Source organism: Papio anubis, chromosome 2 (assembly GCF_008728515.1).
Source record: "Papio anubis isolate 15944 chromosome 2, Panubis1.0, whole genome shotgun sequence".
NCBI classification, from domain to species: Eukaryota; Metazoa; Chordata; class Mammalia; order Primates; family Cercopithecidae; genus Papio; species Papio anubis.
In genome coordinates, this window is record NC_044977.1 from 91,835,336 (window position 1) to 91,862,854 (window position 27,519).

General features: G+C 47.7%; 1 long non-coding RNA gene across 1 annotated transcript; it reads right to left on the reverse strand.

Moving 5' to 3' along the window:
- LOC110742579 lies at positions 1-26,862 on the reverse strand. Its single transcript, XR_002520387.2, has 2 exons — positions 26,290-26,862; positions 1-1,453 (listed from the first exon to the last, which is right to left on the reverse strand). It is a non-coding gene; the product is annotated as an uncharacterized LOC110742579 (long non-coding RNA).
- Positions 26,863-27,519: the final 657 nt, after the last annotated feature.

Consider the following 27,519-nt stretch of genomic DNA (forward strand, 5'->3'; position numbering starts at 1 on the left):
TAGTCTTTCCCGTCAGAGTCCTCCTTGATACCCCTGACTTAATGATGGTTGCTGTTTTGGAGTAGAATTGATCAGGTTTAAGTCATCCTGCTCAGGTTGGGCATGGTGGCTCATGCCTGCAATCCTAGCACTTTGGGAAGCCAAAGTAGGAAGACTGCTTGAGCCCAGGAGTTCCAAACCATTCTGGGCAACAGAAGGAGACCCTGCCTGTGCCAAGAAAAAAAAAAAAAAAGTTAAAAAAACAGTTAGCTGGACCTGGTGGTGCACACTCAGAAGGCTGAGGTGAAAGGATTCCTTTAACCCGGGAGATTGAAGCTGCAGTGAGCCATGATCGTGCCGCTGCACTCCAGCCTGGGGGACAAAGTGGGACCCTATCTCAAAAAAAAAAAAAAAAGTCATCCTTCTCTAACTACTGATTGACATGTGGATCATCAGTTCAGACCCTCACTGCATACAGGATCCCTAGGGGGTTCTATTTAATAGCTTGAGAAAGGGAGACTAAAAGGACGTCTGTGAGTGAAATAGGGTATAGCCGTTACCACAGTGCCAGGACCTGAGAGCGTTCCAATTCTTTTTGCAGCATGGGGAATCAAAGGTGGCAGACCAATTTCAACTCAGGGCTGAGGTATCCACATTGTCCACATCAGGCAAGCCCTGCACTAATGGTTGAGCCTCATGGAGAGGAGCATGTGTTGGGAAGAGATCCCTTTGTTACTGTTTTGTGTTGTTCTCTTCAATGAGTTAGAGCTCATGCCCCTTTTATGGCTTTGCTGTTGATTTTGGATGGTAAAAAATATTCCTGAGAGCCTTCCTTTTGACCCCTAGCTTATCCCACCCACTCTCTTCTCTTGGTTGAATTCTCTGAAGGAAAAGTTCATGTGCTATTGTCCTGTTAGTCAATAGTCTTCACATATAATTGTGTTACATATATTGCTATAGACTCTCAGAAATCGGGGTAGAGCTTTTCCTTTGAGCAGTTTAATGAGTGAATTCAGCAGCAAAGTGGCAAGAAATGGTTCTCCAGCCAGGAGAGGTTATGTTTATCCTCCGATTGCCCATTTTCTCTGCACACAATAATATCGTATTCAGTGAGAGGTGCTGTTGGCACCCAGCAGCGCCCTGGGCACACAGCATTTCATGTCATGTCACAGTGTACAAGCTACCCTCTCTCATTTAGAAAGAAGAGCATTTTGCACAGAGAAAAAGTAAAAAAGATCCATGAATGTCATTTTTTATCTTTTATTTTCAGTTGGCTGATGTTGGAATTTTTGTTCTTGTCATGAACTTGTAAACCAATCTTGCCAAGATACAAGTTGTTTTGGTTTTTCACTACGATGACCTCTTTTTCCTCCTGTCTTGACTGCTGACGTTTCCTCAATGATTCTATTGTCTATTTTATGGGAAGCAGCCTTCCTATAGGTTTCCTTTTACACACTGCAGGGCTATCTTTATACTTTAAAAAAAAAAAAAAGGACAAGAACTGTCACTAACCTCATGGGGGGGTTTTCGTAAAACCATTTAGCCCACCTTGAGCAAAGGGTAGATTCTGTGTTGTTTTTTTAAGCTCATTGTAATAAAATAAATCTAATTCAGCATTATTGTGCTACCTCAAAGGTAAAAAATGTTTTAAGGTCTTCTTTTGGTCCTGAGTTCTGCATACAGTGTTTGAAATGTCTTTCAATTGGAATTATTTTTTAAATCATTGGAGTGAATTTTATTTTAATCTGTTTTAAACTTGTATTTTAATCTCAGAAGAATAAGTGATTGAAACGTGATCAATTCTTGCTCTGTGGTGTTAAACATATAATGAACAGTCATTAAGAATTAAGTCACTGTTTGCCATAAACAAGGTTGATGTTCTTTTTGTTGTTGTTAAGGAAACCCTAGGGCTTGGCTTTACTCTTGATTAATAAAGGCTGACAAATCATGTCTGACTTTCTGGTGCAGTCTTATGTTACGTGTTTGCCATTTTGTTTCAGGGCTCCAGGCCATCATAGCACTCCTTTGGCAGATTCACTCTTCTGGCAGATCTGGGATTGGGGTATGAGCCCTTGAAATAGGGACCCCTTGTACTAGTCAGGGTTCTCCAGAGAAGCAGTGAGTAGGGGGTGTGTATGTGTGTGTGTATAAAGATTTTTTTTTTTTTTCAGTGACAGGATCTCACTATGTTGTCCAGGCTGGTTTCGAACTCCTGGGCTCAAGCAGTCCTCCTGTCTCAGCTTCCCAAAGTGCTGGAATTACAGGTGTGAGCCACTGCACCCAGCCTAAAGATTTATTATAAGGAATTGGCTCACACAGTTATGGAGGTGGGCAAGTCCCAAGATGTGCAAGGTGAATTGGCTAGCGAGAGCCAATGGTTTGGTTCCAGTTCCCCTCTGAAGGCCTGAGATTCAGCAGAGCCAATGTTGTTGTTCTTGTCCAAAACCCAGCAGGCTCAAGACCCAGGAAGAACCAGTGCTTCAGTTAAGAGTCCAAAGGCAGGAAAAAAGACAATGTCCCAGTTCAAAAGTGGGCAGGAAAGAGAATTCTTTCTTACTTGGGGAAGAGTTGGCCTTTTTGTTCTATTCACGCCTTCGACTGATTGGATGAGGCCCACACATATTAGGGAAGGTCATCTGCTTTACTTCTATACCAAATTAAATGTTAGTCTTATCCAGGCCGGGCACGATGGTTCAGGCCTGTAATCTCAGCACTTTGGGAGGTGGAGGCAGGCAGATCACCTGAGGTCAGGAGTTTGAGACCAGCTTGGCCAACATGGTGAAACCCAGTCTCTACTAAAAGCACAAATATTAGCCGGGCATGGTGGCACATGCCTATAATCCCAGCTACTTGGGAGGCTGAAGTAGGAGAGTCACTTGAACCCATGAGGTGGAGGTTGCAGTGAGCTGAGATTGCATCATTGTACTCACTCCAGCATGGGCGACAAGAGTGAAACTCAGTCTCAAAAAAAAAAAAAAAAAAACCTTATCCAAAAACACCCTCACAGAAACATCTGGAATAATGTTAGATCAAATATCCGGGCACACTATGGCCCAGTCAAGTTAACACATAAAATTAGTGATCACAGCATGGTATTTCAGTTGTTGTGGATGATGTGCAAGGGTATCCTGTGTATCCCTTGCCAGGAAGACAAACTCACCAATGAAACCCAGGAGAGCTGGGTATGGTGGCTCACATCTGTAATCCAAGTGCTTTGGGAGGCTAAGGCAGGAGGATCATTGAAGTTTGAAACCAGCCTGGGCAACATAGTAAGACCTTGTCTCTACAAAAAATAAAAAATAGCCAGGTACAGTGTCTGAAAAAAAAAAAAGAAAAAGGCCGGGCATGGTTGCTCATGCCTGTAATCCCAGTACTTTGGGAGGCTGAGGCAGGTGGATCGTTTGAGGTCAGGAGTTTAAGACAAGCCTGGCCAACATGGTGAAACCCCGTCTCTACTAAAACTACAAATATTATCCAGGTGTGGTGGCAGACGCCTGTAATCCCAACTACTCGGGAGGCTGAGGCAGGAGAACTCCTTGAACCCAGGAGGTAGAGGTTGCAGTGAACAAAGATTGTGCCACTGCACTGCAGCCTGGGAAACAGAGTGAGATTCCATCTAAAAAAAAAGTAGAGGCCAGGTGCAGTGGCTCAAGCCTGTAATCCCAGCACTTTGGGAGGCCGAGACGGGCGGATCATGAGGTCAGGAGATCGAGACCATCCTGGCTAACACGGTGAAACCCTGTCTCTACTTAAAAAAAAAATACAAAAAACTAGCCGGGCAAGGTGGCGGGCGCCTGTAGTCCCAGCTACTCGGGAGGCTGAGGCAGGAGAATGGCGTAAACCCCGGAGGTGGAACTTGCAGTGAGCTGAGATCCAGCCACTGCACTCCAGCCTGGGCGACAGAGCGAGACTCCCTCTCAAAAAAAAAAAAAAAAAAGTAGAAAACATCTGTCACTCAGTATTATTTACATAATTTCCTTCTCTGTAACATGGCTATAACCAGAACTAGCAAGGATGCTGTGACAGCCCACTGTACCTACAGTTTCTTTTCAGGTGACCAAAGGAAGCTCATGCTATTGTAAAGCCTTGTTCCAGTTTGATCTTGCCCACATTTGGACAGAGACACCTGCCTGTATCAAAGGGCCAAGCCGTGGGAACATATGAAATCTAGGACCCAAGAAACTGGTAGATGGAAATCTTGGGACCCACTAGGGCCCAATAAACTGGTAGCTGAACCCTGTAAAAACCAAAATGTCTGTTTCAAAGCTTTAAAAATTCAATGTCGGCCAGGCGCGGTGGCTCAAGCCTGTAATCCCAGCACTTTGGGAGGCCGAGACGGGCGGATCACGAGGTCAGGAGATCGAGACCATCCTGGCTAAGACGGTGAAACCCCGTCTCTACTAAAAAATACAAAAAACTAGCCGGGTGAGGTGGCGGGCGCCTGTAGTCCCAGCTACTCGGGAGGCTGAGGCAGGAGAATGGCGTGAACCCAGGAGGCGGAGCTTGCAGTGAGCTGAGATCCGGTCACTGCACTCCAGCCTGGGTGGCAGAGCGAGACTCCGTCTCAAAAAAAAAAAAAAAAAAAAAAAAAATTCAATGTCAGCCAGGTGTGGTGGCTCACACCTGTAATCTCAGCCGTTTGGGAGGCTGAAGTGGGAGGATCGCTTGAGCCCAGGAGTTTGAGACCAGCCTGGGCACCATAGTGAAACCACATCTGTCTTTTTTTTTTTTTTTAAGACAGTCTCGCCCTGTAGCGCAGGCTGGATTGCAGTGGCGTGATATCGGCTCACTGCAAGCTCCGCCTCCTGGGTTCATGCCATTCTTCTTGCCTCAGCCTCCCGAGTAGCTGGAACTACAGGCGCCCACCATGCCTGTCTAATTTTTTTTTTTGTTTCGTATTTTTAGTAGAGACGGGGTTTCACCGCATTAGCCAGGATGGTCTCGATTGTGAAACCGCATCTCTAAAAAAATGTTTTTAATTAAAAAAAAATGTGGACGGGCATAGTGGCTCAACGCCTGTAATCCCAGCTCTTAAGGAGGCAGAGGCGGGAGGAGAGCTTGAGTCCAGGAGTTCGACCTGCCTGGGCAACATAACGAGAACCCATTCTTCACCAAAAGGAAAAAAAAATTGTAGTTTGGTTTTCGTGGTAATACTGCTATGACGTAAGACGTTCTAGGACAATGTCAAGATCATATCATCCACAGTCTCAGCCTTGAAGAGGGAACATTACATGAGGACTATGTTAGTGTGTCCTAACAGGAAGCTAGAAATTTGTCCCATCAAAGTTACCTGAATATATTACCTGAGTATATAGTGATAGGGAATCACTTAATTTTATAACAACAATTAAAATGGTATTGTAAAGTGGGAGAAAATTGGGGTCACTTAACAAAGCATCATATTAAGTATAAATTTTGCTTCCTTTACCCATTCTCTCTAGAGACAAATCATGGCGAGTGATACATACTGTTACCTGATTGTTTTCTGATATGTAAATAAAATGCGGAGTGTTGGCCAGGTGCTGTGGCTCACGCCTGTAGTCCCAGCACCTTGGGGGCCAAGGCAGATGGATCATGAGGTAAGAGATCAAGACCATCCTGGCCAACATAGTACTAAATATACAAAAATTAGGCAGGGCGCGGTGGTTCACACCTGTAATCCCAACATATTGGAAAGCCGAGGTGGGCAGATCACGAGGCCAGGAGTTCAAGACCAGCCTGACCAACATGGTGAAAACCCGTCTCTACTGAAAATATACAAATTAGCCAGGCGTGGTGGTGTGCACCTGTAATCCCAGCTACTCAGGAGGCTGAGACAGGAGAATCATTTGAAACTGGGAGGTGGAGGTTGCAGTGAGCCAAGATCGCACTACTGCACTCCAGCCTGGGCAACAGAGCGAGACTCCCATCTCAAAGAAAAAAAAAAAATAAAGATACAAAAATTAACTGGGCATGGTGGCATGCACCTGTAGTCCCAGCTACTTGGGAGGTTGAGGCAGAAGAATCGCTTGAACCCGGGAGGCGGAGTTTTCAGTGAGCTGAGATCCTGCCACGGCACTCCAGCTTGGCGACAGAGCAAGACTCTGTCTCAAAAAAAAAAATGCCAAGTGTTGACCAGGAACCTACTAATCAGTTGGGAATTCAGACAGGTATTACCAGGTTCTAACTTGGAATGTCAGGAGTTAGGTCTTCCTAAGCTCATTTGTTCATTGAATAAATCCTGATGACCGGCCGGGCGCGGTGGCTCACGCCTGTAATCCCAGCACTTTGGGAGGCCGAGACGGGCGGATCACAAGGTCAGGAGACCGCGACCATCCTGGCTAACACGGTGAAACCCCGTCTCTACTAAAAAATACAACAAAACTAGCGGTGGTGGCGAGCGCCTGTAGTCCCAGCTACTTTCGGAGGCTGAGGCAGGAGAAATGGCGTAAGCCGGAGGCCCGAGGCTTGCAGTGAGCTGAGATCCAGCCACTGCACCCAGCCTGGGCGACTGGCGGACTCGATCTCAAAAAAATCCTGATGACCAGCTGTGGATGTTTCTAACTCTGTGTTTAAACCCCAAGAATTAGCAACAATAATGGTACTGAGATCCATCAGGTGATTCCTGGAAGCTTTCGTAGTAGCATAAGGTTTATCCTTCATGTTTCTTTTTTTTTCTTTTTCTTTTTTTTTTTTTTTGAAGAGTCTCCTCTGTCGCCAGGCTTCAGATACCCCAGAAAGCGCCAATCTGCAACTCCTGCAACCTCAGTAGCTGGGATTACAGGCGTGTGCTACTATACCTGGCTAATTTTTGTATTTTTATCGAAACAGGGTTTCACCATGTTGGCCAGGCTTGTCTCAAACCCCTGACTTCAGGTGATCCGCTGGCCTCAGCCTCCCAAAGTGCTGGGATTACAGGCATGAGCTGCCGCTCCAGGCCTGTTCCTCCACATTTCTGGACTCACGCAGATAGCAGCCCCTCTCCCATCTCAAGGATGATTATGCTCCTAGTGTCTGTTGTCCTTATGCTACTCTTTTCTCTCTGGGCTGCTGTTGTGTCTTCATAAAATGAGTGACCTAGACACGCAAGCATATGATGTCCCTTGCTGCTCTACCTTGCATCATACAATTCTGTTTATAGAAGCATTCTGGGGGAGCAGTGAAAGGAGAACAGCTAGTTTTTTGTTTTGTTTTGTTTTTTGAGACAGAGTCTCACTCTGTTACCTAGGCTGGAGTGCAGTGACGAGATCTCAGCTCACTGCAACTTCCACCTTCCATGTTCAAGTGATTCTCCTGCCTCAGCCTCCTGAGTAGCTGGGACTACAGGCACGTGCCACCATGTCTAGCTAAGTTTTGTATTTTTAGTAGAGACGGGATTTCCCTATGTTGGCCAGGCTGGTCTCAAACTCCTGACCTCATGATCCGCCCGCCTTGTCCTCCCAAAGTACTGGGATTATAGGCGTGAGCCACCGCGCCTGGCCAAGAACAACTAGAGTTAAGATTTGAAGGACTCCCCCCAGGTAGGGACTCCTCAGAAACTTTTTTTTTTTTTTTTTTTGAGACAGAGTTTCACTCTTGTTGCCCAGGCCAGAGTGCAGTGGCACAATCTCGGCTCACTGCAACCTCTCTGCCTCCCGAGTTCAAGTGATTGTCCTGCTTCAGCCTCCCAAGAAGCTGGGATTACAGGCACCCACCACCATGCCCAGCTTATTTTTGTATTTTTAGTAGAGACCAGGTTTCACCATGTAGGCCAGGCTGGTCTGGAACTCCTGACCTCAAATGATTCGCCTGCCTCAGCCTCCCAAAGTGCTAGGATTACAGGTGTGAGCCAACACGCCCAGCCAGAAATTGTGATCTTTATGCTAGTTATTCTAAATATCATGAGGAAGTTTGGCCAGCAATGCATTTCTGGCCTCAATTGCTTTCTGTGAGGTCAGGTGCTAGGAATCAAATGTTTCTGAAGGTGTCTCTTTTTTTTTTTTTTTTTTTGCGATAGTCTCGCTCTTATTGCCCAGGCTGGAGTGCAATGGCGCAATCTTGGCTCACTGCAACCTCCGCCTCCCAGGTTCAAGCGATTCTTCTGCCTCAGCCTCCTAGTATAGCTGGAATTACAGGCATGCGCCACCACGCCCAGCTAATTTTATATTTTTGGTAAAGACAGGGTTTCTCCATGTTGGTCAGGCTAGTCTCAAACTCCCAACCTGAGGTGATCCTTCCGCTTCAGCCTCCCAAAATGGTGGGATTACAGGCGTGAGCCACCGCGCCCGGCTGAAGATGTCTCTTATGTGTGACTTTTTTTTTTTAAGACAGTCTCACTCTATTGCCTAGGCTGGAGTGTGCAATGGCGTGATCTTGGCTCACTGCAACCTCCTCCACCTCCCGGGTTCAAGCAATTCTCCTGCCTCCACCTCCCAAGTAGCTGGGATTACAGGCATGCGCCACCACCCCTGGCTAATTTTTGTATTTTTAGTAGAGATGGAGTTTCACCATGTTGGCCAAAATGGTCTCGAATCCCTGACGTCAAGTGATCCACCCACCTTGGCCTCCCAAAGTGCTGGGATTATAGGTGTGAGCCACCGTGCCCAGCCATGTATGATATTTCTAACCCTCCCTCTCACTTCTTCCCAACCAGAATCCTTGCTCTTGTGGGCATTTCTTTCTGTTCTGTAAAACCATTTATCTGGCATGTCTTTCAGTACGCAAAGTTAGGCATGCCCAGCCCATTTGTACACCACAGGTCAGAAGGCTAGCCAGGCTAGAGTGTGAGACCAGAGGATTGGCAGTACCCATGCCACTAGGAAAACCAGCAGGACTCTTCACCAATCAGTCTATGCCGATAGGCAGATGAATGCACATTTGACAGGCAGTTCTTGGGGAAGGCCATTGAAACAGAAGATACCAGCCAAGAATACAAGAATACTGTAGCATTCTTGGCTGTGGGCCTACCCCTTCCTCCCTCTGCAGAACTGCACTGAGCCAGGGGACAAAGGTCACTGTGTACTGTGCTGTAAGCCAGGATCCAGCAATCCCCATTCTGGCTAGGTCCTCCAACCCCCAGAAGGAGGGGAGGTGTGTGCAATTGTTTTTTGTCTAGTAAACAGATAAAAAGGAGCTAAAGTCTAGACCCACCAGATAAGCAAACCAGCACTTTAGAGTATAACATCCAGTGATGGTCAAACTGTTCACTTTCCTTCTGAAACTGCTGGCGTGGGCATGAGTGGACAGCTGCAGTACACACTCCCATGTCTGCTATGAGCTGAGTCTTGGCCTGTGGCCAGGTAGGGAGAATACCTTTGAAACAGGTAAGCCTCAGACGCGGGACATGCTGGATGCATGCGTGAATGGTGGTGCTGCATTTTGCTGCTTTGGCCAGCAGGGGCCGGGCTGTCCTGGAGCTCCCAGCATCATGCCCCAGAACTGCGCAGCCGGCCCCAAGCCCAGGGTGACAAATGAGGCTGCGCGCTGGCTCAGGGTCCCCGGTGACCTTCCAAGTCTCGGCCTAGACCCCGCACGAGGGGTTGTTCTCCAGGAAGCTCCAGCCTTGGTGGCACTGGGTTCCTGAGCTCTTTTCCAAGCACAGCATAGCTGGGTGGAAGAGCATGTGACCCTCAGACCCTGTGCTTGGAGCGCTGCACCTCCCTCGGGACTCAAGATGGACCTGGCTGACAGCTCCTGTCTCAGTCTGGCCAGACAAAAACAGGTTGGGACCCTCATCCTGGGCCTCCGCTTGCAGCTGTGTACGAAGATGGCAGGCTTATGGGAGGATGTCTACTCCCACTGACCCTGGCATTTCCTGAGTCCCTTGCCTACCTGGGCTGGGCCAAGACCCAACTACAGTCAAGTAGCTGGAGTCCACTCGCTGCTGTGGTCTCTGCCGTTGTGCTCACCTCAAGGTTTGTATCTGGCTTACAGCAAAAGCAGCCCCCACCCCCAACACAGAGCTGGCCTCACAACCAAAAACCAGGAAGGCCCTCACTTGGCACTGGGGAACTAGTTCAAGGGCCAGGTGCACGCAAGGGCATATTAAGAGTGTGGGGGTGGGGCCCACTGAGACTGGGTGGGCTTCTAGCACAGTGGGAATACCTCAGCTGGCCCCTCCAGCTTTGCCCTGCCTGGATGTGCTGGGGACAGGGTGTGTGTGTCCAGGATGTGCTAGGAACCGTCCCAACCCTGGCCTTGTGGGATCCTTTTCTTGGTAATTTTTGTGTCCTTTGTTCTGGAAAAAAAAAATCTGGGAATTGTTTGCCGCCAACTCCTCCCTACATGGCCCACGTCCCAGGACTGTGGGTGCAACTGAGGGTCGTCAGAGACCTTAGTTCCACCCCTGCCCGAGTGGGAACATTGTGTTCCCAGCTCCGAGCTGAGCTGCCTATCCAGTTCTTCAGCGCTGGAGGCCCTGGGCTGACTCCAGGCAGGAGGGAGTGGGGATGAGCAAGAACAGCCAGCGGGTTTAAGGAATGGGCAGGAAAAGGAACCTGGAGTGCAGAAGCACCCCTCTACCTCCTCATCAGACTCTTGCCCCCTCCACTTTGGAGGTCCTCTTTGGGGATCAGAGGCCCATCTCTGCCAGGGGCCTGAAGACCTAGATCCTGGAGGTGAAGTCTCTTCTCAGCATCTCACCTGTACCCTTCATCTCCAAAACCACTGCAGTGCTTCCCACCTTGCCCTAGAGCCCTGTCCTCTGACCTTTCGCACCTCTGCCTCCCTCAGCAATGACTTGCCATGGGTCAGAAACTCCAGGCTCCCTCTTTGCTCCCCACCATCCTCCTCTAGCTCCTGCCCCATTTTGAAACTTGCCTGTGGTTGCTATCACCCTTCCTCACCTCCCATTCTTGCCACAGCCCATGGCGCAGTCCCCAGTGACTTCCGCTGACAAAACCAGTGCACATACTAGCTCTCTGGAATCCCCACAAAATTCACCGGGATTGACTTCTCCCTCCTGCTTCAAGGACCACATTCTCAGGAATCATTCAGCCCTCCTGGTTTTCCTTCCGTCTCTTATGATCATCCTCATCTCTGTTGCCAGCTTTAACTACACATAGTTAAATGTTGGAGTGACCCAACACTGCCCTCTGGGCTCTTCTCCCTCCCTCCCTCCTTGGGGAATTTTGTCAGAACAGTGTGGCTTTGAGTGTTATCACCATGCTGCTCCCTCTGAATTTATACTTCCAGCTGGGACACTTCACACTGAACTAATTGTCCCACTGTCTGCTTGACATCTCCACTAGGCTATGAAACAGCTGTCCCAAATATTGTCTTTTTTTTTTTTTTTTTTTCTTTCTTGAAGTGGAATCTCGCTCTGTTGCTCAGACTGGAGTGCAGTGGCACGAGCTTAGCTCACTGCAACCTCCACCTCCCGAGTTCAATGGATTCTCCCGCCTCAGCCTTCTGAGTAGCTGGGATTACAGGTGCACGCCACCACATCCTGTTAATTTTGTATTTTTAGTAGAGACAAGATTTCACCACGTTGGCCAGTCTGGTCTCAAACTCCTGACCTCATGTGATCCGCCCGCCTTGGCCTCCCAAAATGCTGGGATTGCAGGCATGAGCCACCACACCACATCCTCTTATTTTTCATCAGTACTGCCTCTCCAGTTGTACCACCCTTCTGTCCTGAAGAAGTCTCCAACTGCCAGCACCTCCAATCTGTCCACTCTCAGATCCCAACTCTTCTTTAAAATCCCTCCACTGCTTTCCTCTCCTTGGACTTAATACTTGGCCCTAGTCGCAGTCTTAATTACCCTCTAGGATCCACAGCCAGTGTCTTATTTTTGAAAAGCAACTTTTGCCACATCAGCCCTTGGCTGAGTCCTCATGTAACTTCCTACCAGCCTTGCACAGGCGTAAGTGGTCCAGGCCAAGGCCTCTCTACTGTCCCTTCACTGCAACCACTGGGAACCTTATGCAAATTTTGCTTTGCTTTTGGTTTTATTTGTTTGTTTTTTGAGATGGAGTCTTGCTTTGTCACAAAGGCAATGGTACAGTCTCAGCTCATTGCAACCTCCATCTCCCGGATTTAAGCGATTCTCCTGCCTCAGCCTCTCGAGTAGCTGGGACTACAGGTGTGTGCCACCACACCCAGCTAATTTTTTGTATTTTGTATTTTTAGTAGAGACGGGGTTTCACCATTTTGGCCAGGCTGTTCTTGAACTCCTGACCTAGTGAACCGCCTGCCTCAGCCTCCCAAAGTGCTGGGACTACAGGCGTGAGCCACCGTGCCTGGCAGGTTTTGTTTTTTTAATTTAATTTTTAAAGTGTAGGATATAACAAATACATAAAAGTATATAAAACAAAGATGTTCTGCTCCATTATTTTTCACAGACCAAACACTCAGAAACCCAACACACACGAAAAACATTCCCAGTGCCCTGCAGCTCCCCATTGTGACCCACCGGTCACCCCTCCCTGCCCCATCCTGAGTTTTACGATAAGGAGATCATCACTTCCTTGATTTTCTTAATCTTTTTGTCACCTAAGGATGCCTCTCTAAAGAATTTCTTCCTGGCTGGGCGCGGTGGCTCAAGCCTGTAATCCCAGCACTTTGGGAGGCCGAGACGGGCGGATCACGAGGTCAGGAGATCGAGACCATCCTGGCTAACACGGTGAAACCCCGTCTCTACTAAAAAAATACAAAAAACTAGCCGGGCGAGGTGGCGGGCGCCTGTAGTCCCAACTACTCGGGAGGCTGAGGCAGGAGAATGGCGTGAACCCGGGAGGCGGAGCTTGCAGTGAGCTGAGATCCGGCCACTGCACTCCAGCCTGGGCGACAGAGCGAGACTCCGTCTCAAAAAAAAAAAAAAGAATTTCTTCCTTCATCCAGCTAAATATATACCTGTAATTAATTGCATAAGAGAGAACCCATCATAACGGCTGTTGTTTAAATCTTTTATCTTTTACTCTTTTCCCTTCCCTCCCTTCTATCACCATTTTCTGCAACCCATGTTTACAAACTGTATGTTCCCTATTTTTCCGCTGGCTTATATAATTATAAAAGCATACACATGGCTGGGTGTGGTGGCTCACACCTGTAATCCCAGCACTTTGGGAAGCTGAGGCAGGCGGATCACCTGAGTTCAGGAGTTCGAGACCAGCCTGCCAAACATGGCGAAACCCCATCTGTACTAAAAATACAAAAAATTATCTGGGTGTGGTGGCAGGTGCCTGTAATCGCAGCTATTCGGGAGGCTGCAGCAGGAGAATCGCTTGAACCCAGGAGGCGGAAGTTGCAGTGAGCCGAGATTGCACCACTGCACTCCAGCCTGGGCGACAAGAGCAAAACTCCATCTAAAAATAAATAATTTTTTTAAAATACAAAAAATTAGCTGGATGTGGTGGTGCATGCCTGTAGTTGCAGTTACTCGGGAGGCTGAGGCACCAGAATTGCTTGAAACCGGGAGGCGGAGGTTGCAGTGACCGAAGAGAGATCGCACCATTGCACTCCAGCCAGGGAGACATCATGAGACTCTGTTTCAAAACAAAAAAAGCATACACACATTCACACAAAGTGGTTTCTCTTTGTTGTACACATTTAGGTCACTTTGTACATAGTTTTCTGCATCTCACTTTTCTTACTCATTCCAACTTTGTGGCAGGCCCTCCAAATCAAGTGGCATTATCCCAGTTCCTTCTTTTTGATGATAATATAAAACCTGTCCACATAGCCAGGCACGGTGTCTCAAGCCTGTAATCCGAACACTTTGGGAGGCCGAGGTGGGTGGATCACCTGAGGTCAGGAGTTCGAGACCAGCCTTAACATTGAGAAACACCGTCTCTACTAAAAATACAAAATTAGCCGGGCATGGTGGTACATGCCTGTAATCCCAGCTACTCGGGAGGCTGAGGCAGGAGAATTGCTTGAACCTGGGAGGCAGAGGTTGCGGTGAGCCGAAATCGCGCCATTGGACTCCAGCCTAGGCAACAAGAGCACAAAACTTCATCTCAAAAACAAACAAACAAAAAAATCCTGTCCACAAATATTTTTATACTCTTCCCACAAAAAGTGGAGTCTAAGTTCCCTCTCCTTTAATATGGGCCAGCTTCAGTGACTGCTTCTATTGAATAGAATGGGGCAGAAATGATACCGTGTGATATCTGAGTCTAGGTTAGAAAAGTTGATAGAACTAAAACAGGAGCCAGACACAGTGACTCATGCCTGTAATCCCAGTACTTTGGGAGGCCGAGGTGGGAGGATCACTTGACCCCGGGAGTTCAAGACCAACCTGGGCAACATATAGACCAGGTCTCTATTTTTAAAAAAAAAGAACTTAGGTAGGAGGTGGGACTTGACTCCAGAGGTGGGGCTCGGACACTGCACTAGATTGAGGACTAGCTAAAACAGGGTCTGGGGAGGAAGAGGCTTTCACTCAGACATGCCCACCAACGTGCTGTCAATTTACCATTGCCATGGCAACACCCAGGAGTTACTGCTTCTTTCCGTGGCAATGATCCAATGATCCAAAAGTTACTGCCTCTTCCCTAGAGATTTCTGCTTAGCCCCTTAATCTGCATGCAATTAAAAGTGGGTATAAATAGAACTGCAAAACTGCCTGGAGCTGCTACTCTCTGCCCAAGGGATAGCCCTACTCTGCAGGAGCAGTCATGGAGCCATAACACCACCTCTTCAACAAAGCTGTTTTCTTCTACCTCTGGCTTGCCCTTGAATTCTTTCCTGGGCAAAGCCAAGAACCCTCATGAGCTAAGCTCCACTTTGGGGCTCGCCTGCCCTGTATCAGAAGTTCCACTTTACTTGCTCTCACTTATTATAATCATCTTTGGAATCTATCCACCATGTTGTGAGGAAGTCCAGGAGAGGCCACATGCAGGTTTTCAGCCCTGGCTAAATTCTCAGATTACAGCCAGCCTCAAATGGCAGACTTCAAGTAAGGAGCCTTCAGATGATTCCAACCCCAGCCTGCAAGCTTCCCCAGCTAATGCATCAGAGAAAAGTTGTCTCCATAGAATCTTGCTCAAATGGCAGATTTGTGAGCAAAATAAGTTGGTATAAGCCACTAAATTTGAGGTAATTTGTTACACAATGTAGTAACCATAACAATATAGAGATCCCAAAATGTCTCCAACCATGCCCTTGTGGATGGGCCATCACTTTGCAGGCTTTTCCCTCCACTACATTTGATATAGCAATAAATATCCCTGACTATATTGCTCATATCTCAATCCCTTTTTTTTCTGAGACAGAGTCTTGCTGTGTTGCCCAGGCTGGAGTGCAGTGGTGTGATCTCAGCTCACTGCAAGCTCCACCTCCCGGGTTCACACCATTATCCTGCCTCAGCCTCCCAAGTAGCTGGGACTACAGGCACCTGCCACCACACCCAGCTAATTTTTTGTATTTTTAGTAGAGACGGGATTTCACTGTGTTAGCCAGGATGGTCTCATCTCCTGACCTTGTGATCCACCCGCCTCAGCCTCCAAAAGTGCTGGATTTACAAGCGTGAGCCACCGCGCCCGGCCATCTTAGTGCTTTTATTTCTATAAGTGAGAGTCCCAAGATTGGAATTATAGGACCCTGAAGTATATGCATTTTTATTTTACTGGAGTTTGCCAAATTGCTTTCCAAAAAGGCTGTAGCCAATCTTACCTCTATCAACAGTGTTTGGAAGCATCCTTTTTCTCACATTCCTGAAAGCAAGAGTTGGTGCAGCTTTTTATTTTTTATTTTATTTTATTTTATTTTTTCAAGACAGAGTCTTGCTCTGTCACCCAGGCTGGAGGGCAGTGGTGCGATCTCGGCTCATTATAACCTCCACCTCCCGGGTTCAAGCAATTCTCCTGCCTCAGCCTCCCGAGTAGCTGGGACTACAGGCATACACCACCACACTCGGCTAATTTTCGTAGTTTTAGTAGAGACGGGGTTTCACCATGTTGGCCAGGCTTGTCATGAACTCCTGACCGCAGGCAATCCACCCGCCTCAGCCTCCCCAAGTGCTAGGATTACAGGCGTAAGCCACTGCGCCCAGCCTGGTGCAGCTGTTTTTGATTTTTGCTAGTCTGTTGGTAATAAAGCGACTTATATATTATGTCATATATATATGTGTGTACATATATGTATATATGTACATATGTACATACGTATGTACATATATATAGAGAGAGAGAGAAAGAGAGAGAGACAGACAGTCTTGCTCTGTCACCCAGGCTGGAGTGGAGTGGTGTGATCTTGGCTCACTGCAACCTCTGCCTCCTGGGTTCAAGCAATTCTTGTGCCTCAGTCCAGTAGCCGAGATTTCAGGCATGTGCCACCACACCACATGTTTTTTTGTTTTTTTTTTTTCTTTTGAGGTGGAGTCATGCACTGTCACCCAGGCTGGAGTGCAGTGGTGCGATCGCCACTCAGTGCAACCTCCATCTCCTGGATTCAAACAATTCTCCTGCTGCGGCCTCCCAAGTAGCTGGTATTACAGGCGCCTGCCACCACGCCTGGCTAATTTTTTGTATTTTTAGTAGAGACAGCGTTTCACTATGTTGACCAGGCTGGTCTTGAACTCCTGACCTTATGATCCACCCAAAGTACTGGCATAAGCCACTGTGCCTGGCCAATTTTTGTATTTTTTACACTTTCCCCGCCCCCCTTTATGTGAAGAATGGGGTCTCGCTATATTGCCCAGGCAAGTCTTGAACTCCTGGGCTCAAGCTATCCCCCTGCCTCTGCCTCCCTAAGAGTTGGGATTACAGGCGTGAGCCACCATGCCCGGCTGTAATTTTTAGTAAAGCCAGGGTTTTGCCATGTTGGCCAGGCTGCAGTCAAACTCCAGGCCTAGTGATCCACCCGCCTTGGCCTCCCAAAATGCTGAGATTATAGGCATTAGCCACCATGCCTGGCAACTGTTATTCTTTTGTTTTTTGAGATAGAGTCTTGCTCTGTCACCCAGGCTAGAGTGCGGTGGTGTGATCTTGGCTCATTGCAACCTCCTCTCCCAAGTTTAAGCAATTCTCCTGCCTCAGCCTCCTGAGTAGCTGGGATTAAAGGAGTGTGCTACCACACCTGGCTAATTTTTGTATTTTTAGTAGAGACAGGGTTTCACCACATCGGCCAGGCTGGTCTCAAACCCCTGACCTCAAGTGATCCGCCCACCTCAGCCTCCTAAAGTGCTGGGATTACAGACATGAGCCACTGTGCCTGGCCTATTACTTTTTTTTTTTTTTTTTTGAGATGGAGTCTTGCTCTGTTGCCCAGACTGGAATGCAGTGGCACAATCTGGGCTCACTGTAGCTGAGACTACAGGTGCCTACCACCACACCTGGCTAACTTTTTTTTCTTTTTTCTTTTTTCTTTTTTTTTTTTTGTAGTTTTAGTAGAGACAGGGTTTCACCATGTTATCCAGGATGGTCTTGATCTCCTGACCTTGTGATACACTTGCCTCGGCCTCCCAAAGTGCTGGGATTACAGGCGTGAGCCACCGTGCCCGGCCTTTTTTTTTTTTTTTTTTTTTTTGGAGATGGAGATTCGCTCTTGTTGTTCAGGCTGAAGTGCAATGGCACGATCTTGGGTCACCACAACTGGGTTCAAGCAATTCTCCTGCCTCAGCCTCCTGCGTAGCTGGGATTACAGGCATGCACCACCGTGCCCGGCTAATTTTGTATTTTTAGTAGAAACGGGGTTTCTCCATTTTGGTCAGGCTGGTCTCAAAGTCCCGACCTCAGGTGATCTGGCCGCCTCAGCCTCCCAAAGTGCTGGGATTACAGGCGTGAGCACCACACCCGGCCCTGTTACTCTTTTTTTTTTTTTTTTTTTTTTTTTAGACAGTCTCACTCTGTCGCCCAGGCTGGAGTGCAGTGGTGCAATCTCGGCTCACTGCAACATCCACCTCCTGGGTGTCAGTCCTCTGAGCCCCAACCTGCACATATACATCCAGATGGCCTGAGGCAACCAAAAAAAGTACAAAAGAATTGAAACAGCCAGCTCCTGTCTTTTTTTTTTTTGAGACAGAGTCTCGCTCTGTCACCCAGGCTGGAGTGCAGTGGCAGGACCTCAGCTCACTGCAAGCTCAGCCTCCTGGGTTCATGCCATTCTCCTGCCTCAGCCTCCCGAGTATCTGGGACTACAGGCGCCCGCCACCACACCCAGCTAATTTTTTGCATTTTTAGTAGAGACAGGGTTTCACCATGTTAGCAAGGATGGTCTCGATCTCCTGACCTCGTGATCCGTCCACCTTGGCCTCCCAAAGTGCTGGGATTACAGGTGTGAGCCACTGCGCCTGGCCTCCAGCTCCTGTCTTAACTGATTAACCAACCTTAAGACATTCCATTATGACTTGTTCCTGCCCTGCCCCAACTGATCGATCAACCTCGTGACATTCTTCTTCTGGACAATGAGTCTTATGATCTCCCCACCATGCACCTTGTGACCCCTGCCCCTGCCTGCAAGAGAAAAACCCCCTTTAACTGTAACTTTCCACTGCTTACCCCAGTCCTATAAAACTGCCCCATCCCTAACTCCTTTTGCTGACTCCTTTCTCAGACTCAGCCCACTTGCACCCAAGTGAATAAATAGCCTTGTTGCTCACACAAAGCCTGTTGGTGGTCTCTTCACATGGACACGTGTGACATTTTGGTGCCATTACTCAGATCAGGGGACCTACCTTGGGAGATCAATCCCCTGTCCTTCTGCTCTTTGCTCCATGAGAAGGATCCACCTATGACCTCCAGTCCTCAGACCAACCAGCCCAAGGAACATCTCACCAATTTTAAATCAGGTAAGTGGCCTCTTTTTACCCTCTTCTCCAACCTCTCTCACTATTCCTCAACTTCTTTCTCCTTTCAATTTCTGCACCACCCTTCAATCTCTCCCTTCCCTCAATTTCAGTTCCTTTTCTTTTCTGGTAGAGACAGAGGAGATGTGTTTTATCCGTGAACCCAAAACTCCGGCGCTGGTCAAGGATTCGGGAAGACAGTCTTCCCTGGGTGTCTAATCACCATGGGGATGCCTGCCTGATTATTCACCCACATTTCAGAGGTGTCTGATCACCGTGGGGATGCCAGCCTTGATCCTTCACCATAGTGGCAAGTACCACCTCCTCTGGGTGGCAAGTACCACCCGTCACCCCCCACCCCAAGTGTCTCTACCCTCTCTTTTCTCTAGGCTTGCCTCCTTCACTATGGTCAACCTTCCACCCTCCATTCCTCCTTCTTCCCCCTTAGTCTGTGTTCTCAAGAACTTAAAACCTCTTCAACTCTCGCCTGACCTAAAACCTAAGTGTCTTCTTTTCTTCTGCAACACAACTTGGCCCCAATACAAACTTGATAATGGCTCTAAATGGCCAAAAAAATGGCACTTTTGATTTCTCCATCCTACAAGATCTAGATAATTTTTGTCAAAAAATGGGCAAATGCTCTGAGGTGCCTTACATCCAGGCTTTTTTTTTTCTTTTTTCTTTTTGGAGACAGAGTCTCGCTCTGTCGCCCAGGCTGGAGTGCAGTGGCCGGATCTCAGCTCACTGCAAGCTCTGCCTCCTGGGTTTACGCCATTCTCCTGCCTCAGCCTCCCGAGTAGCTGGGACTACAGGCGCCCGCCACCTCGCCCGGCTAGTTTTTTTGTATTTTTTAGTAGAGATGGGGTTTCACCATGTTAGCCAGGATGGTCTCGATCTCCTGACCTCGTGACCCGCCCATCTCGGCCTCCCAAAGTGCTGGGATTACAGGCTTGAGCCACCGCGCCCGGCTAGGCATTTTTCACACTTCGTTCCCTCCCTAGTTTCTGCTCCCAATGTGACTTGTCCCAAATCTTCCTTCTTTCTCTCCTGTCTGTTCCTTCAGTCTCCACCCCAAGCTCTTGAGTCCTTTCAATCTTCCTTTTCTACCAACCCATCTGACCTCTCCCCTCCTCCCCAAACTGCTCCTCTTCAGGTCTCTCTTCGCCAGGCTGAATCAGGCTCCAATTCTTCCTAAGCCTCCGCTCCTCCACCCTGCAACCTTTCTATCACCTCCCCTCCTCATACTTGGTCTGGCTTACAGTTTCGTTCTGTGACTAGCTCTTCCACACCTGCCCAACAATTTCCTCTTAGAGAGGAGGCTGGAGCTGAAGGTATAGTCAGCTTACATGTGCCTTTTTCTCTATCAGACCTTTCCCAAATCAGCCAGCATCTAGGCTCTTTCTCATCAGATCCCACTAAATATATACAGGAATTCTGATATCTAACTCTGTCCTACAATTTAACTTGGAGTGACTTAAATGTCATCCTAACTTCTATCCTCTCCCAAGATGGACAGGAAAGAGTTTTTTCTCTAGCCCAGTCTCATGCTGACAACTACCGGCTTCATGAGCCAGACCTCCAAGAAGGCATTAGAGCAGTTCCCCAAGAGAATCTCCAATGAAACTATCAGGCAGATTCCCCAGGTATAGCTAGGCAAGATTCCATGGTTTCCTACCTAGTTGAAGGGCTTAAAAAGGCAGCATACAAAGCTGTTAATATGATAAACTTAAAAAAAACTACCCAAGGTAAAGACAAAAACCCAGCCCAGTTCATGGCTCATTTGGCAGCAACCCTGAGATGCTTTACAGCCCTAGATCCTGAAGGGTCAGAAGGCTGTCTCATTCTCAATATTTTATCACACAGTCAGCTCCTGACATTAAAAAAAAAAGCTTCAAAAATTGGAATCCAGCCCTCAAACCCCACAACAGGAATTAACCAACCTTGCCTTCAAGGTGTACAGTAATAGAGAGGAGGCAGCCAGACAGCAACACATTTCTGAGTTACAATTACTTGCCTCTGCTGTGAGACAAAATCCAGCTGCACCTCCAGCACATAAGAACTTCAAAACACCTAAGCTACAGTGGTCAGGCATTCCTACAGGACCTCCTCCATCAGGATCTTGCTTCAAATGCCAGAAATCTGGCCACTGGGCCAAGGAGTGCCCACAGCCTGGGATTACTCCCAAGCTGTGTCCCATCTGTGCAGGGACCCACTGGAAATCAGACTGCCCAGCTTGCCTGGCAGCCACTCCTAGAGCCGCTAAAGCTCTGGCCCAAGGCTCTCTGACTGACTCCTTCCCAGATCTGCTTGACTTCGTGGCTGAAAACTGACACTGCCCAATCGCTTCAGAAACCCCCTGGACAATCACGGATGCCGAGCTTTGGGTAACTCTCACAGTGGAGGGTAAGTCCATCCCCTGTTTAATTGATATGGGGGCTACCCACTCCACATTACCTTCTTTTCAAGGGCCTGTTTCCCTTGCCCCCATAACTGTTGTGGGTATTGACGGCCAAGCTTCAAAACCCCTTAAAACTCCACCACTGTGGTGCCAACTTGAACAACATTCTTTTATGCACTCCTTTTTAGTTATTCCCACCTAGCCAGTACCCTTATTATGTCAAGACATTCTAACTAAATTATCTACTTCTCTGACTATTCCTGGGCTATAGCCACACCTCATTACTGCCCTTTTCCCCAGTTCAAAGCCTCCTTCACATTCTCCCCTTGTGTCTCCCTACCTTAATCCGCAAGTATAAGATACCTCTACTCCTACCTTGATGACCAATCACGCACTCCTTATCATCCCATTAAAACCTAATCACTCGGCCTGGTGCAGTGGCTCACACCTGTAATCCCAGCACTTTGGGAGGCCGAGGCAGGCGGATCACAAGGTCAGGAGATCGAGAGCATCCTGGCTAACATGGTGAAACCCCATCTCTACTAAAAATACAAAAAATTAGCTGGGCAGTGGCAGGCACTTGTAGTCCCAGCTACTCAGGAGGCTGAGGCAGGAGAATGGCATGAACCCAGGAGGCGGAGCTTGCAGTGAGCCAAGATCATGCCACTGTACTCCAGCCTGGGTGACAGAGTGAGACTCCATCTCAAAAAAAAAAAAAAAAAGGAAAAAAAAAAAAACAACCTAATCACTCTTACCCCACTCAACACCAATATCCCATCTCACAGCAGGCTTTAAAAAGCTTAAAGCCTGTTATCACTTGCCTGCTACAGCATAGGTTCCAAAGCCTATACACTCTCCTTACAATTCCCCCATTTTACCTGTCCAAAAACCAGACAAGTCTTACAGGTTAGTTCAGGATCCGCACCTTATCACCCAAATTGTTTTGCCTATCCACCCTGTGGTGCCCAACCCATACACTCTTTTGTCCGCAATACTTTACTCCACAACCCACCATTCCATTCTTGATCTTAAAAATGCTTTTTCAGTATTCCCCTGCACCCCTCATCCCAGGCCCTCTTTGCTTTTACCTGGACTGACCCTGACACCCATCAGCCTCAGCAACTTACCTGGGCTGTACTGCGCAAGGCTTCAGGGACAGACCCCATTACTTCAGTCAAGCCTAAATTTCTTCCTCACTCATTACCTATCTCGGCATAATTCTTCATAAAAACACATGTGTGGCTGGGCATGGTGGCTCAAGCCTGTAATCCCAGCACTTGGGAAGGCTGAGGTGAGGCAGATCCGCGAGGTCAGGAGGTCAGAGACCATCCTGGCTAACATGGTGAAACCCGTCTCTACTAAAAATACAAAAAACTAGCAGGCCCGGTGAAAGAAGTAGCCTGTAGTCCCAACTACTTTCGGGAGGCTGAGGCAGGAGAATGGCAGAAACCGAGGCCCGGGCTGGTGAGCTGAGGTCGGCCAGTGCACTCCAGCCTGGGTGACAGAAGCTGAGACTCCGTCTCAAAAAAAAAAAACCAAAAAAAACCACACATGCTCTCACTGATTGTGTCTGGCTAATCTCCCAAACCCCAACCCCTTCTAGAAAACAACTCCTTTCCTTTCTGGGCTTGGTTGGATAGTTTCCTTTGGACACCGGTTTTGCTGTTCTAACAAAACCATTATATAAACTCACAAAGAAAAACCTAGCTGACCCCATAGATCCTAAATCCTTTCCCCACTCCCCTTCCCATTCCTTAAAGACAGTGCTAGAGACTGCTCCCACACTAGCTCTCCTGACTCATCCCAGCCCTTTTCATGCACACAGCCCAAAGTGCAGGGCTGTACAGTCAAAATTCTTACACAAGGACTGGGACCATGCCCTGCAGCCTTTTTGTCCAAACAAGTTGACCTTACTGTTTTAGGCTGGCCATAAATTGCCTCTGTGCAGTGGCTGCTGCCTGTGGTTCTACAGGCCCTCAAAATCACAAACTATGCTCGCTCTCTCTACAGTTCTCCTGCTTCCAAAATCTATTTTATTCCTCACACCTGATGCATATACTTTCTGCTCGTCAGCTCCTTCAGCTATACTCACTCTTTGTTGAGTCTCCCACAATTACCATTGTTCCTGGCCCAGACTTCAATCTGGCCTCCTACATTATTCCAGATACCACCTGACCCCCCATGACTGTATCTACCTCTGATCCACCTGACATTCCTCATTTCCCCATGTTCCTTCTTTCTGTTTCCTCACCTGATCATACTTGGTTTATTGATGGCAGTTCCACCAGGCCTAATCACCACTCACCAGCAAAGGCAGGCTATGCTATAGTATCTTCCACATCTATCATTGAGGCTGCTGCTCTGCCCCCCTCCACTACCTCTCAGCAAGCCAAACTCATTGCCTTAATTCGGGCACTCATTCTTACAAAAGGACTACGTGTCAATATTTTTACTGACTCTAAATATGCCCTCCATATTCTGCACTAACATGCTGTTATATGAGCTGAAAGAGGTTTCCTCACTATGCAAGGGTCCTCCATCATTAATGCCTCTTTAATAAAAACTCTTCTCAAGGCCGCTTTACTTCCACAGAGTCATTCACTGCAAGGGCCATCAAAAGGCATCAGATCCCATCGCTCAAGGCAACAATTATGCTGATAAGACAGCTAAACAAGCAGCTAGCATTCTAACTTCTGTCCTTCATAGTCAGTTTTTCTCCTTCTCATTGGTCACTCCCGCCTACTCTCCCACTAAAACTTTCACCTAACAATCTCTTCCCACACAAGGCAAATGGTTCTTAGACCAAGAAAAATATCTCCTTCCAGCCTCACAGGCCGATTCTCTTCTCTCGTCATTTCATAACCTCTTCCATGTAGGTTACAAGCCGCTAGCCCACCTCTAGAGTCTCGCTCTGTCGCCCAGGCTGGAGTGCAGTGGGGTGATCTTGGCTCACTGCAAGCTCTGCCTCCTGGGTTCATGCCATTCTCCTGCCTCAGCCTCCCCAGTAGCTGGGACCGCAGGTGCCCGCCACCATGCCCAACTAATTTTTTGTGTGTTTTTAGTAGAGACAGGGTTTCACCATGTTAGCCAGGATGTTCCCTGACCTTGTGATCCGCCCACCTCAGCCTCCCAAAGTGCGGGATTACAGGCATGAGCCACTGCACCTGGCTCTAGCCCGCCTCTTAAAACCTCTCATTTCATTTCTATTGTGGAAATCTATCCTCAAAAAAAAATCATTTCTCAGTGTTCCATCTCCTGTTCTACTACTCCTCAGGGATTGTTCAGGCCTCTCCCTTCCCTACACATCAAGCTTGGGAATTTGCCCCTGCATTTCCCTGCCCAGGACTGGCAAATTGACTTTACTCACATGCCCCAAGTCGAAAAACTAAAATACCTCTTGGTCTGGGTAGACACTTCCACTGGATGGGTAGAGGCCTTTCCCACAGGGTCTGAAAAGGCCACCGCGGTCATTTCTTCCCTTCTGTCAGACATGATTCCTCAGTTTGGCCTTTCCATCTCTATACAGTCCAATAATGGACTGGCCTTTATTAGTCAAATCACCCAAGCAGTTTCTCAGACTCTTGATATTCAGCAAAACCTTCATACCCCTTAGCATCCTCAATCTTCAGGAAAGGTAGAATGGACTAATTATATATATATAATTATATACATATATATATATATATATGGGGTTTTTTTTGTTTTGTTTTGTTTTGTTTTGAGACAGAGTCTTGCTCTGTCACCCAGGCTGGAGTGCAGTGGCCCAATCTCGGTGCAACTGCAAGCTCTGCCTCCTGAGTTCACGCCATTCTCCTGCCTCAGCCTCCCTAGTAGCTGTGACTACAAGCACTTGCCACCACGCCTGGTTAATTTTTTCTATTTTTTTTTTAGTACAGATGGGGTTTCACCGTGTTAGCCAGGATGCTCTTGATCTCCTGACCTTGTGATCTGCCTGCCTCAGCCTCCCAAAGTGGCGTGAGAACCACTGCGCCTGGCCAAACTAATGGTATTTTAAAGACACATCTCACTAAGCTTATCCTCCAACTTAAAAAAGACTGGGCTGTACTTTTACCTCTTGCCCTTCTCAGAATTAGAGCCTGTTCTCGAGATGCTACTGGGTACAGTCCATTTAAACTGTTATATGGATGTACTTTCTTGCTCAGCCCCAGCCTCGTCCCACACACCAGCCCCCTAGATGACTATCTTCCAGTCCTCAAGCAGTCTAGACAGGAAATTCACCAGGCTGCTTCTCTTGCCTACTCCAGATTCCCTGCCATATAAAGACACCCTAGCTAGACGATCAGTTCTTTTTTTTTTTTTTTGAGACAGAGTCTCGCTTAGTCGCCCAGGCTGGAGTGCAGTGGCGCGATCTCGGCTCACTGCAAGCTCCGCCTCCCAGGTTCACGCCATTCTCCTGCCTCAGCCTCCCGAGTAGCTGGGACTACAGGCGCCCGCCGCCTCGCCCGGCTAATTTTTTGCATTTTTAGTAGAGACGGGGTTTCACCGTGTTAGCCAGGATGGTCTCGATCTCCTGACCTCGTGATCCACCCGCCTCGGCCTCCCAAAGTGCTGGGATTACAGGCGTGAGCCACCGCGCCCGGCCGACGATCAGTTCTTATTAAAATTCTGACCCCTCAAACTCTACAACCTTGATGGACTGGACCCTACTTAGCCATCTGTAGTACCCCAACTGCCGTCCGCCTGCAGGACCCTCCTCATTGGGTTCACCATTCCAGAATAAAGCTGTGTCCATCGGACAGCCAGCCTGATCGCTCTTCTTCCTCCTGGAAGTCGCTAGTACTCTCCCCTACTTCCCTTAAACTCATTCACATTTCTGAAAAACAGTAATAACTTTTATGAGCCTAATACATCCCTTCATTCTATCAAGTCTATTCATCCTTACCCTACTTTTTGCAACAGGGCTCTACGTAGTCACCCCCACTACTTGGACTGCGCCCCAAAAACCTGTCATCCCTACTATATTCTGTCTAGTCATACTCCTATTCTCCATTCTCAACTACTCACAAATGCCCTGCCCTTGTTTACACTGCCGGTTTACTCTTTTCCTCCAAACCATCATAACTGATATCTCCTGGTTTTATCTCAAACCACCTTAAGTCTCTCTTGAAGTAAATAAAAGATCTTCGGTGGCAAGGTACACTCCACTACTTTCACCCTGATGAAGCCCTATTCTCTCCATAGTTTTGTCATTGCTACACTGCTTACTTTGATGTCCATTCCTTGCCTTCTGATGAGTTTCAACATCTTTTCATGTTGTGAGGTTCTGTCCATTGCCTCTTAATACCCTTTTCTCCTTCTTTGCTAACAAATCTTGATTTTGTCCAGGAGGGTAAGTGTCCAGTCCCAAGTAATGGACAAATCCTGACCTGTTCTCTGACTTCTCAGCCTCCTTGTGAGAAGTCTGAGTCATTGGTCAGTGAACAATAAATGGAAGTCTGCTGGGGCTTCTGGGAAAGCATTTGCTTACCTCATAAAGGGGATAGATGTGGCTGGGGCCAGCCTACCTCCTACTTTGAATACTGATATGATGTTTGGAAAGGATGCAGCTATCTTTCAAAGCAAGGGCCATAAGCCTGAGGACAGAATCCAACACGTCAAGGATGATGGTGGAAGGATCCAAATAGCCTGAGTTATATGCAACAGAAACAAATGGTGTGTCCACCAAAAGACATGTAAAAGAACATTCGGCCAGGCACTGTGGCTCACGCCTGTAATCCCACCACTTTGGGAGACTGAGGTGGGTGTATCACCTGAGGTCGGAGTTCAAGACCAGCCTAACCAACATGGTGAAACCCTGTCTTTACATAAAATACAAAAGTTAGCCCAGTGTGGTGGTGCACACCTGTAGTCCCAGCTACTCAAGAAGCTGAGGCAGGAGAATCAGTTGAACTTGGGAGGAGGAGGTTGCAGTGAGCTGAGATCATGCCACTGCACTCCAGTCTGGGTGACAGAGCGAGACTCTGTCTCAAAAACAAAAACAAAAACAAAAACAATATTTTATATTTTTGTTCTTAGTTAAATATTTGTAAATTAAATATTTTTCTCATTTTTATTCATTTCTAGGGGCCAATTTGTAGCAAATGCTATTATTTTTCATGTGTTTTTCTTGTATTTATCACCTTAACATTTTATCTTATTAATTGCAATAATTTTCAAGAAAGTCCTTTGGATTTTCTAGATTTGCAATCATGGCATTAACTAAAGAGATAGTTTGGCCAGGCGCGGTGGCTCAAGCCTGTAATCCCAGCACTTTGGGAGGCCAAGACGTGCAGATCACGAGGTCAGGAGATCGAGACCATCCTGGCTAACCCGGTGAAACCCCGTCTCTACTAAAAAATACAAAACACTAGCCGGGCGAGGTGGCGGGCGCCTGTAGTCCCAGTTACTTGGGAGGCTGAGGCAGGAGAATGGCGTAAACCCGGGAGGCGGAGCTTG